This window comes from Nicotiana sylvestris, chromosome 9 (genome assembly GCF_000393655.2).
Source record: "Nicotiana sylvestris chromosome 9, ASM39365v2, whole genome shotgun sequence".
NCBI classification, from domain to species: Eukaryota; Viridiplantae; Streptophyta; class Magnoliopsida; order Solanales; family Solanaceae; genus Nicotiana; species Nicotiana sylvestris.
In genome coordinates this window covers 162,646,070-162,659,387 of record NC_091065.1, presented here as the reverse complement: position 1 = coordinate 162,659,387, position 13,318 = coordinate 162,646,070, and positions in this window count along the sequence as shown.

The following is a 13,318-nucleotide window of genomic DNA, read 5'->3' as shown; positions in this document are numbered from 1 at the left end:
GTTCGGTATGGTTTCGATACGGCTTCAGTTTAAACCAAATCTTCACTGCCTTCCCCACTCCATTAAATAATGTAATCCATATTGTTTGAGATTTCACCAAAGATCAATTTAGTTCGTTTATGCTAGCAAAATTGTTCCATTAAATGATCTCACCTCGAATTAAATAATTATGATTAGTTTACTGGTCCAGCTGATCTAAATTGAGATATTAATTATTGATTTGTTGACTTCGCCCAATTATTACGCCTAAGGCATTTTATAATCAATCTTAGATAGCTGAAAGAAAGTGATTCAAATTTCAAACAGTAAGTACTTTCCCACTGTAATTAATGAGAGGCGACGAAGACTTACTCTTCATAAAATAAAATAAAAATATGAAGGATAATGTATTAGTGGGTTAGCAGATTGGTACATTATTGGTAGTTGATCATTTTCAACTCTATTTTATAATCATTCTAAAATATCTCAACTTTAGCATTTTTAACTGTGGTGAACCAGCGATTACTGTAACGACCCGACATTTCATTTTTAGCATTTCCATCCCATTCAGCTATTTGAAGTCTTAAGTAGCGTCATTTTGTGTATTATTACTTGCGAGAGTGGTCAAGTTTTGTTTTCAGATGATACAAAATTTAACTAAAAGAACAATCCATGTTTTGGAAGCTTAAGTTGAATAAATGGACTGGATGATAAAATATGTGTAAATTACCCCCAGAATAGATTTTTGATGATTCCAATAGCTCTGTATGGTAATTTTGGGCTTAGGAGTGTGTCCGGATATTTATTACAATGTCCGTAGCTAAAATAGGCTTGAAATGGCGGAAATAAGAAATTTAAGTTTGGAAGTTTGACCGGGGGTTGACTTTTTGATATCGGGGTCGGAATCTAGTGCTGAAATTTTTTATAGATTCGTTATGCCATTTATAAGTTGTGTGCAAAATTTGATGTCAATCGTACTTGATTTGATAGGTTTTTTGCATCGAATATAGAAGTTGGACGTTTCTAGTTTCATTAGGCTTGAATTGGGGTGTGATTCACGGTTTTAGCATTATTTGATATGATTTGAAGTTTCGACTAAATTCGTATGATATTTTAGGATTGGTTTCTGGGATTCTCTAACAGGAGGATAGGCCCAGTTACAAAGGAAACTTTTGCGAAATTTTTGGAAATTTTGAAAGTTAGTAAAATTCAAATAATTGAAATATGCGAAAGAAGAGATAAGTTATGTTATGCGTTTGGGGGCGGACTCTACTTCTCATCCGAGGACTATTAACATGATTGATATCAATTGGGTATGATAGCAAGTGTACAAAACATACTATAAGTGATATGAGGTCTAAGGAAGGTCCTAATCTAAGCCAAGTTGGAAAAAATTACATAATAGACTAAAGTTGCAAATGAGTACGCGCAAGACCTTACTTTGGATGAGCGTATCTACATGTATATAAGAAGTATGATGCACAACCTATTAAATTAAATCTCTTTGAGTCTAGTTTCCAACACATCAAACCGTTTGTCATTTGGAGGTGTATACAGAAAGTTATGGCTATTTTACTGGACCTGTGTCATATGCATGCCCAAGTGCGCGACGGCCGCGCATATTCGAAAGTTTCTGCCTTGTGAGCGCGGCCTAAGCACGACCGCACTCGTAAAATTGTTATAATACCCCTGGACAGTGTATAAACCGAAGGAATCCGAAATTTCTTCCATTTTTGGTCATTCAAGCACGGATTTGGGTGACTCCAGAGAGGTTTTTCACGATTTCGACTTGAGTAAGTGTTGTATATCCAGAAATTATTACATTTCACGAATCTACATTAGTATTCATCGTTTAATTCGGATTTAAATAGGGGTGAGAATTCGGTATTTTGGTTCGATATTTAAGAATTTCGGTTCGGTATTTCGGTAGTTAGTTTATCAATTGTGTATACCAAATACCGTACCAAAATATTTCGGTACGGTTCGGTATTTTTTAGTTTGGTTCGGTATGGTTTCGGTACGGTTTCGGTTTAAACCAAATCTTCACTGCCTTCTCCCACTCCATTAACTAATGTAATCCATGTTGTTTGAGATTCCACCAAAGGTCAATTTAGTTCGTTTATACTAGCAAAATTGTTCCATTAAATGATCTCACCTCAAATTAAATAATTATTGTGAGCACGTGATTTTTGCCTCACAAGAACTACTCCGAAAGAAATCACAAATAATTTTTCTTTGCAAGCAATTTTTAGAATTTATGTGGTATTTTTGGATAATTATTTGTGTGTTATCTGTAACTGTTTACTTTATTATAGTAAAATGAAAATAAAATAAAAAATACATGTTGCATGCATATCTAGGATTTAATTACGCATTTAAGAATTAATTAAACCGTCATTTAGCTATAAGAAAAAGAAAATCACAAAATATGCATTTATCCTATTTTTGCCATTTAAATATGTCATGGTGTGATTAATGTTTTGTCTTGTGTGTTAATGGTTGTTAAGGGGTAATGAATATTTTTGTAAGGGTAATTTTGATTTTATAATTAAAATTAGGAATTTAATAATTAGGAATTAAAGGAAAATGAAAAAAGGGGAAGTAAATAGGAAGAAAAAATTGGGCTGGGCCATTTTTAATTAACAAAAATCAGGCCAAATGTGTGTACTAACCCAGTCCAGGACCAGGTCTCTCAGCCGTCTCCCAAACGACGTCGTTTGGATACTTTCAATCTGAGTCGTTGATCGAACAAATCAAACGGTTCAAGGCAGCCCTGGTTTGATTTGAAACGGCACCGTTTCAGGTGTTCAATCTGAGCCGCCCATTTTCTTTGATCTAATGGCCCCAGAGCTTAGAACAAACCCGATCCCACAACCCGGTCCACCTTTACCCGGTCTCTCAAAGAGACCAAACGACACCGTTTGTTTGAGTGGTTTAATCCAGGCCATTGCTCTCAGTTGATCCAACGGCCATGGTCCATCCACCCCACCCCGTATATAAGTCCCAAACCATACCCCACCCCCAAACCAAACACCCCCCTGTCCTGTTCATTGTCTCTTTCAAGAGACCAGATGAACCCCACCGTCTACCACCGTGCACCGCCCACCGGAAATCGCCTCACGGCGGTTCCGGTGGTCCAAATGACCCCATCTTAACAACATAGCTTCCTCACGACACCCTCTTTACAGATCTGGTGTTAGTTCCCTCGAATCAGGCCACAACATCTCAAATCTTCGATCAAAGTTTGGTCTGAAAACCCAACTTTCTCTGATGGCTTCCAAATTAACACCATAGTTTCCCCTGTCCATCCTCGTCATGAACCTGTTAGTAGCATGGTTCGAATCTTCCTGGAACTGCTCGAATCTTCATTTGAAGATTCGAGTAAAACCTAACCCTACCCCAAACTCACACCAGTTGTCCACCTGACCTCCCTCGTGCCTAAAACACCGTTGGTTTGGTTCGACTATGTCTAGAAGTGTTCGAATTTTAGATCAAAGAATCAGGAACCCTAAAAAATCCAAATCGTGGAAATTGCCCAAATTAAATGAGAGATTGAGGTCTAAGAGACTTTAATCGAGGTATTCTCAATTGAGAATACTTCGAATAAAGTCTGTTCAACATCAAAAGGTCTGAATCCTAATTTGAGCCTGTGTCCGTATGAGTTCTGAAGGTTGGAGGTATTTTTCCTTTTTCTTTTCCTGTGTTTATGGTTTTTGTTTATCTGTGTATTTGTGTATTCTAATTTTCCACATTCTCTCAATTCATCTTTTCATTCCCAGTATCCTTTTTATTTGGTCGAATTTGTTTCTGTTCTTTGTTGTGAATAATTATAAGCTGTGTAATCGATTCAGATAAGTTCATCAATTAGTTGTTAAAATCTCTGTTCTTGTCAATACTGATTGAAACTGCCTAATTATTTATACACTGATTATTGACAATTGTCGTAGGTAATCAGTTAATTAATACTCGTCAATTAAATCGTTCTTGTTTGTAAATCAATAAGTTTGTCAAATGGATGTTGTGTATGCTGATCTCTAAGCAATCAGTTCCAGGGCATTGTCAATATGCTGACAAGCTCCTGCATTCGTATTGATTTTAGTTCGATTTCTAATTTCAGTTTAAATGGTTCTGCTGAGTTCTGTGTGATATTAATATGTTTTTTATTTAAGTTCAGTCTGTTAGTTCCATGTTTGAATTCAGCTTTTGTCAATTAGTTATTAGAAATTTGGTATGCTGGATCGATCATAGCTATTGCATTTCCCTGTTTGGCACAATCTGTGAGGATAGAATGTTTGTTTGATTTATTTTAGGAATTGGTTATTAGCTGTTAGGCAGATTAGTTTAGATAATTGTTAAGTTTGGGTAGTTTTGGTCTGGGGCAGTAATATTAAGGGATTTTCAGGGGTGTTTGGGGAATAAAACAGTTAGCATGATACTTTATTGCTAGTGCTTTATCAGTGGGGTATTAATTAATCCTAATGGGAAACCAAAGAAAGTGGAAGGGGATGAAATCAAGGGAAAAAGGTATCCTTAGTTGTTTTGATTAATTGAAAATCCAGACTTAGTGTTATTTGAGTGGGAAATTCTAATTTTAAAAGGGGAAAAGGGGTCGAGCAGCACAAAAAGAAAAGGCATACTTGTATAAAGAGGGGGTGTTGGGACTGATTGCAGGGGAGAGACAGGGAGAGAGAATAGATAGAGGGGACAGAGATAGAGAGCAGATAGAGAGAACAGATAGGCAGAACAGATATAGAGGAGGATAGAAAAGAAGAGAAAATCAGAAAAAAAGCATGCACACACACACACAAAATCTGAAACAAAACAGAAAAAATAAGAGAAGTCAGAAATATGGTTTCCTCATATCTGTCTGGGTTTGTTTGGTGAAACTGTTTGATTGGATCTGAAATTTTCATAAAATTTCTGCTACTGTTCGTCTGTTTTCACGGGTCTTGCTGTTTTTGGCTCAAATCTGCTAAATCATTAGCATTTTTCTGCTGGTTTTTGTTGCTGTTGTTACTGCTGAACCTTACCTCTTTTACCCTCATTTCCAGGTACATATCTGTAGATCATGTCATGAAAAGCTTCAACATTGCAAGTAAATGAAGTTTAGAATTGCAATTATGTCCTCTACTCATCTAAATCTATTAGTTAAGTTTCAGTTTTGTTTTAGTTGGTTAATATAGTATTATACTTGACATGATAAACTATTAGCCAATTTGCCTTTTGAAGTAGTATAAATTCTGCGGTAATATTATTTATTTTGAAGTTTGGTGATGACATGTATTTTTGAATTGTTAAGATAGGAAATATGGCAGAAAGCTAGCCATTAATTAAATCTTGTGATATTGTTGGCTAAGTATAGGATAGTATGGAAATATCAAGAAACTACATTATTAGCGTATCTCGTCAAATATCCGATTTTTGTTTAAAGCTAGATGATGTAAGTTGTATTTTGTTCGTATATGGCATGATAACGGTTATGTGTATAACCAATAGGCGAAAGGTGAATTGATATAATCCGTTACGTTTACGATGTTGGAATATTGCGAATGGTTCAGATGTATAACTATGTTACATGTAATGTCATTTTATTAAATCATTTTGTAGATTAGTTCTCTTTCCAAACAACAAATGGTCCATTTATTTAAGAAACTTGTTTAACTCATTTCTTAAAAATAGTATATAAAAATTAATGTCAATAATTTTTACAAAGTGTAGAATTAGTGTTTGTAAATAGCTTGCATAGGCCGAGAATAAAAATTGGTTTGATTTTATCTATCCCAAACTCAATCATCGTAAGCGAATTAACCAAATAATTAGAACTTTGGACTAAGAACAAGTTGATAAGAAAGGGGTGAGATTTATAAATACGAATTGCAACATTTTAAGTCAAAGATATACAAAAAGAATCCGTTCCGAATAAAACAATGAAAATTCTTCGACAACTATTAGTTTGCTTATCAATTAATTTTTTCCTAGTTTTTATACGTAATTCGCTTTTGGTAAGTTTTCGAATGTATACACTTAGTCTTAAGCCTAGGAAAATAACAGACAAATTGTGCATATAATTATCAAGTACTAAAAATACATAAACAAAATACGGATATTGTATTCACGATAAAAATGGTAGTTTTAGTTGCACGTTGTTTGTTTTTCATATCATTAATTCTTTAAATTTGAATAGTTTTAAGGTATATAATTCATACGTGTAAAATATGACCTGCGGTCAACACCTAATAAATTTTGAATTCTTTTCAAGAAATTTGGAAGCGTCCCAATCGGTGATTTCCCATGACTTTCACATTTAAAAATAGATGGACATAATTAATATTTACAGAGAATTTATATTACCATCAAGAATATTTTGTGTAATTAGGGATGCATTCGCCTGACCTGATTATACTTCTAAAGGCAATTCGGATTATGCGTTCGCGCAAATTCGATCAAAATATTTAAATAAAAGGGGGTTCTTCGGAGGATATTAAATTAATTTCATATAACCCGAGATGTGTTGTTCACTATTTAATCATACAAGAGCGACAAACGTTCTTAACTTTATTTTAAGCACAATTTCGAACACAAGTTTTTTTATATATAATAAAAAATATAAAAAATATTATCAATCTTATTGTGTACACGTATGCGTGACACGATTCTTTATATTTATAAAAATGTATAATACGAATATACGTACGCGTGATTCGTTTCAAGAAGGGTCTATAATTATAAACAATCTAAACAAAAGCGGTAACAAAATCAGGCAACAAGAAAAAATGTATTTAATAAATCGAGATAATCAAGCCAAGTATAAAAATGGTTAAGCGACCGTGCTAGAACCACGGAATTCGGGAATGCCTAACACCTTCTCCTGAATTAACAGAATTCCTTACTCGGATTTCTGGTTCGCAGAATGACAAACAGCGTCATATTCTCCTCGATTCGGGATTAAAACCGGTGACTGTGGATGCCGTAAAATTCCCAGGTGGCGACTCTGAAATAAATAAACAAATTCCGTTTCGACTGTCCTTTAATTGGAGAAAACTCCTTGTACCCTCGCGGGGGCGGAAGAAGGAGGTGTGACAATTATGATTAGTTTACTGGTCCAGCTGATCTAAATTGAGATATTAATTACTGATTTGTTGACTTCACCCAATTATTACGCCTAAGGCATTTTATAATCAATCTTAGATAGCTCAAACAGTAAGTACTTTCCCACTATAATTAATGAGAGGCGACGAAGACTTACTCTTCATAAAATAAATAAAAATATGAAGGATAATGTATTAGTGGGTCAGCAGATTGGTACATTATATGTAGTTGATCATTTTCAACTCTATTTTACAAGCATTCTAAAATATCTCAGCTTCAACATTTTTAATTGTGGTGAACCAGCGATTACACAACCTAATAATAGGGCTTTATGCTTAACTCTAGATGAGCCAAAAATAAAAAGAATTATTTTTTATATAAAGCAAATAGTATCCCCAGAATGGTTTTGATGAAGCTTTTATCACTATGCTAGGACGTTATCAAGATTGATATATAAACTTTATTCAAAGTTTTTCCAATGGGCTTGGACTAAACTATTTTGGGTTCTTTGGTATATCGAAATACCGAAATATTAAAAACCCAATATCGTATACCGTACTGAATTATCAAAATACTGAGATTTCTGTACCGGAATAAACTGAAATACAAAAAAAATCGAAATACCAAATTAATTCGGTTCGGTTCGGAATTCGGTTTTTATGCTCACCCCTACCGGATAGGGGCTGGCTCTTGAAAGTATCCATTTGTGCCGGTTGGGATTGTGTTACTGGTGGCCCGGACTGGTTGGAATCGGCACATTTCCCTAATAGATCATGATGGCACCCAACACCATTGATGGGCAAGCCAACGCGGAAACTACCAAATAAGTTCTCATTTTAATTTTACCAAATATTTTCAATAATTCCTTAAGTTAAGATTAGGACATGCAATAACTAATAATGTATCAAAAATAATTGTACAATCCTCAAAATAATAGTCTACTAATGTGTGTGTCAAGACCTGGTGTCACAAGTTGTAGGCAACTAGTAGAATATACAAAAGAACCACACTATCCTATTGTCCGAAACAGAATAGACAACAAAAATACATAAGAGAGACTCCTTCAGGCTGCTGAACGGCATGGGAAAGGAAGCAGCTCACTATAGGAGTCCCGAAACCTGCTCAGGAATGCGCACCAGACTGATAGCTAGAGACACCTGTGAGCACGTGATTTTTGCCTCACACAAATTACTCCCAAAAATTCAAAATAAAATAGTTTTTCTTTTGTGTGCAATTTTGTGAATTTTTTGTGATATTTTCAGCTATTGATTGCATTTGTGTGTACACGTTTATTTGTGTAAATTAATGGAAAAGTACAAAAATATAGCATTTTGAATTTAGGATTTTATTTTTAGTAAAATTGTATTTTTACAAGAAAAGCATAAAATACAATGCACTTTGCATTTTAGTGTTTAATTGTGTGATTTGGTATTTAATTATTCTGTGATAATTACTACTTAGAGTTAATTAACATTTTTAGGATAAATTGATCAAGTTTAAATTTAGGTTTGGATTTTTTTATTTTATTAGAATTCTAGAATAATAAAAGGAAAAGAATAATAAATAGTTTATCAGAATTTTGGGCCAAATTCAATTTAATTTGAAAAGCCCAAATCAAATTCGCCCCCAACCCGGTCCGCCCCAGCGTCGACCAAACGACGACGTTTTGGTCACGTCAATCTGGACCGTTGAATCAGCTTGATCAAACGGTCCAGAAGTTAACCCATTCCCAAACCCTGACCCGACCTACCTTGTACCCGGTCCGGTCCAGCACCCATGTGGTTGAAACGACCCCGTTTTGATTATTACTCGATTAGGACCGTTGGATTTCATTCATCCAGCGGCCCTGATTAAATCAACAATTTTAATATACCACAACCCCCCAAACCTCTTACCCCAATTTCATTCTCACACCCCCCGTCTCTCGTCTTCTTTAGAGACAAAACGTAATGCCACCGCCCGCCACCAAGCCGGAAATCGCCTACGGCGGTGTTCGGTACCCAATCCCTCCTACTTTTACACCGTAGACTCCCCTCGACCTCCCCGTCCCGAATCCCCACTCCGTTTCCCTCGAATGTTGCTCGATCTTCTCGAATATTAGATCGAAAACCTGGAACCTTAATAGCCGCCACCCTTTCCCCCTTTCCTCTGGTGGCAGAACCACTTCCCCTTAGCCCCAAATTAACACCAAATGACCACCAAACCACCCCCGACCAAATCCATGAACCACTTACCTCGAATTAACTTGGAACTTCTCGAATCTCCATTTGAAGATTCGAGCAGAACTCGAACCTACCCCAACCATGCCCAAATTCATACCCTGGCACCCCCTGACCACCCTCTTGCCCAAACCACCTTTGGTTTGGGTCGAATCTGGCTAGAAACACTCGAACCCCAAATCGAAACGTAAGAACCCTAGAAACCAAAACTGGTTTTGTCCGAAATTGAAGGGAATTTGGGTGTTTAACTGACCTTAGTCGAAGTGTTCTCAGTTGAGAACACTCGATTAAGGTCCGTTTGACCTCAAAAAGTTCAAGTCCGAGTCAATTCAAGTCCGTCTATTCTCTGCTCCATTTAAGGTATTTTTCTTTCTTTCCTTTTATTCTATTTTTGATGTTTTAAATGTCTGTTTATTTGTTTAGATTTGTTATATTAATTTTTTCATTTTTGTCAAATGTTCTGTTCTTCTCACTCAAACCTTTTATTTGGTCAAATTTACTTATGTTCGTTGCTGAGTATATATTATAGGTTGTATAATCGATTCGAATAGTTTTGTCGATTAATTAAGTTTTTATTATAAATCCCTGTTTTTGTCAATGCCCCGTAAATTGCCTGATTATCTATTTCTGATTGCTTGTTGTCAATTGTTATAGGCAATCGGTTAATTAGTTATCGTCAATTAATTCAGTTTTACTAGTAGTTTTCGTCAAATGGTTTGAGGTCGAATGTTGTATGTACTGATCTTTAGGCAATTAGCTTCAGGGCATTGTCAATATACTGACAATGATCCTGCATTCTTGTATAGGTTTGACTTAGAATTGTGTTAGTTTAATCCTTGCATTCATGTGATTTTGATTCAGTTTCAGCTTTAGCTTTAATGATTCTATTGAGTTCTGTGTTGTGTTAGTTTGGTTTTGATTTAAATTCAGTTCATTTGTTTCAATTGGAATTCAACCTTAGTCATTCAGTTGTCAGGAGGATTGGTTATAGCTGTTAATCAGAATTAGTTTTAGATAATTGTTAGCTTGAACAGATTTTAGAGTTAAAGGTTTTAATGCAGATGAATAGATTGTATTAGGGCAGTAATATTAAGGGGTTTCAGGGGTGATTTGGGAATGGAACAGCTAGGATAATATTTTAATGTTAGTGTCTTGTTAGTGGGGTATTAAATGTCTTTAAATTAATAAGTTAATGGGGAACAAGAGGGAATTGGGGCTGAAAATAAGGAAAATCATTCCTTAGTGGGTTTTAAGTGGAAATATGCAAATTTTGGTTGCTTGGGGGGTCAGGTAGTTAAGTTTTAAAGAGGGGGCAGGTCTGTAATGACTACAAATAGAAGGCATTTAGACTGATTAAGAAAAAAATTTTGGAGATCAGAAATTCAGAATTAGAAATATATAAAATAGGCCGACTTTTAATGTTGAAGAGGTCAGTTTAGTTTGAGAGTGAAAGTGACTGGATTTTAACACAAAAGTTCAGTTAGTTAGAGAGTGAAAATAGGCTGGATTTCAATACTAAGAGTTCAATATTGAGAGGAAGGAAGTCTAGTCTTCTTTGATTGATGAAAATCAGTTAAAAGAGTAGAGTTTCTTGAAAGTGTTCTTCTTTGAGAGTTAAAGAATAGAGAATCAGAAAGTACTGTTTCATTGCATTCTGAGTAGATTTCTGCCCTCTGTTTGTTTCTGGGAGTTCTCTGGTTCAGTTTGGTATTGCTGGGGTTGTCAACTGGTTTTTCTGAGTTTGTTGTGGGTTTCTCGTTACTGTTCCATTGGATATTGCTGGGATTTTGCTGGTTTTAATCTGTTATTGGGTTGTTGCTGTTTGTTGATGTTGCTGTGTTGCTACTGCATCTGTTGTTTCTCATCTTCCTCTTCTTTTGTTTCCAATACCAGGTACACAACTAAGCTCAATTTGATGTAGCTTTAAGATGTAAACATGAAATGGAAATGCTCGGGCCCTTAATTATTTGATGTTGTATCTGTAGCTTAGTAGATATAGATGATAAGTAGTTGTATAGTCCAATTTGATCTATAACTCAATGAAATATAGACTGTGAAGTTTGTACCTAATTAGGACTGTTTAAACCGTTAATTCGTGTTCATTAGTTGTAGATTTAGTATAGTTTAGTACTGATTTCAGCTAACATTGAGTTAAAAATCGAATATCAGTATTGTTTGGACTTACAATTAATTCAGAAGTCAACATGTGGTGCTTATTCCGATTTCAGGTTAAACGCGCTTTTAAAACAGCCCAACATGCTAGTTATTGATGTCATCTCCTTTGTTCGTTAAGCTCACTACTTCGACGTAGGAACAAGTAATTGCATGCTAATGGTTAATATCAATAATCTACTTGAATTTGAATCAGTTAACTTATTCATGAATGTTAGCAGAATCAAATAACCAAGTCGTGTAGTTCAAAACTCGATCCAGCATATGGATTGGGTTCTTTGGACCTAAAGTTGAAATGGCATTTGGTCTACTAATTTTCAATTGATAGACTATAGGATTTTCTAATAATAACTAATTAGGGCCCCTTTTATTTATTTCTTTAGAGACAAATAAATAGAAGAATAATAGTCATTTTAGGATTAGCCTGTAAATAATAAATGAGACGAGCCTCGCCAAATAAAACGCATAAGTTGCGGGGCCCTCAGTAAATATTGCGTTAAAATACTTTAGATTTCGGGACAGACCGTCTAATGAATTTCACGGCTTTCCTCAAAATAATAACGCGCTAGTCACTTTAGGTGCGCTTTTAATAAATTACTTTCTTAAACTCGGGTGCACATTTATGTGACCCAAATCCAAATCTCAACAGAGTCAAGATGTGTCAATAACCACGGGTGCATTGATGTGACGTGGTTCGAGACGTGTTTTCACGACGTTGCAATTCTCTCTTAAAATAACAACAATAAAAGCGGGAAAGAGTTAAAATTTGCACACAGGTTCAACATGTATAAATCAGATAAATAAGTCGAATATGACAGTTGAGCGACCGTGCTAGAACCACGGAACTCGGGAATGCCTAACACCTTCTCCCGGGTTAACGGAATTCCTTATCCGGATTTTTGGTTCGCGGACTGTAATACAGAGTCATTCTTTTCCTTGATTCGAGATTAAACCGTTGACTTGGGACACCATAAATCTCCCAAGTGGTGACTCTAAAATAAATAAACAATCCCGTTTCGATTGTCCTTTAATTGGAAAAACTTCCTTTACGCCCTTGCGGGCGCAGGTAAAAAGGAGGTGTGACAGCTCTGGCGACTCTGCTGGGGAAAAGAACCCAGAACGTTTTGTTCAGGGTTCAGAATTCGAGCTTAGATAATTGTTGTGTTTGGCTTTGTTTGATTTTGTTACATGATCTGTGTCTAATGTGCTAATTGACTGCTTTTACCGCTTTGATATTATGTGAACTATATATAAACTGTGCCGAAACCCATCTCCTCTCTGAGTCTTCTAAATCATGAAGAAGGGTGCACTTCGTGTGACTTCTTTTCTGTATAGTGTCTAATTCCCAATTTAGAACGAGGTTTGGATAAGTTGCAAAGCCGGCGAAGCTTCTGTCTTCCCGGTACGCTGCCTCCCCCTCGGCTCGAGCTGTCTGCTCGGGTAAGCCAGGTCTAGAACAAACACCTAGGTTTTGAACCTAGAATAACTCAACCTCATGCCGGATCCCTAGTAGGAACGTTTATTTGCATCATGTGCATTTTGACTTAGGGAACTCAACACAGGGGTTGGGTCCGTCTAGGACAAGCAACCTGAAGTGAAAAGACCATCCTACTACATCTTGTTTGATTTATGCATTTGTTTGTTCAAGATTTTCATGCGGACCGGCTTACGAAAATTAGGGAATACTAGAAAATCGTGAAAAAGAGAAAATAACAGTGTAGAGAGATACCTGCTTATTTTCAGAAAAAACCAATGTCCAAGTAGTGTCAAAACTCTGTCAAAATTTTGAAAAAAAGAGTGTATTTTTGAAAAGAAAGGAGTCTTGTTTTTTCTAGTTTGTTTTCTTTGCTCGAACTACG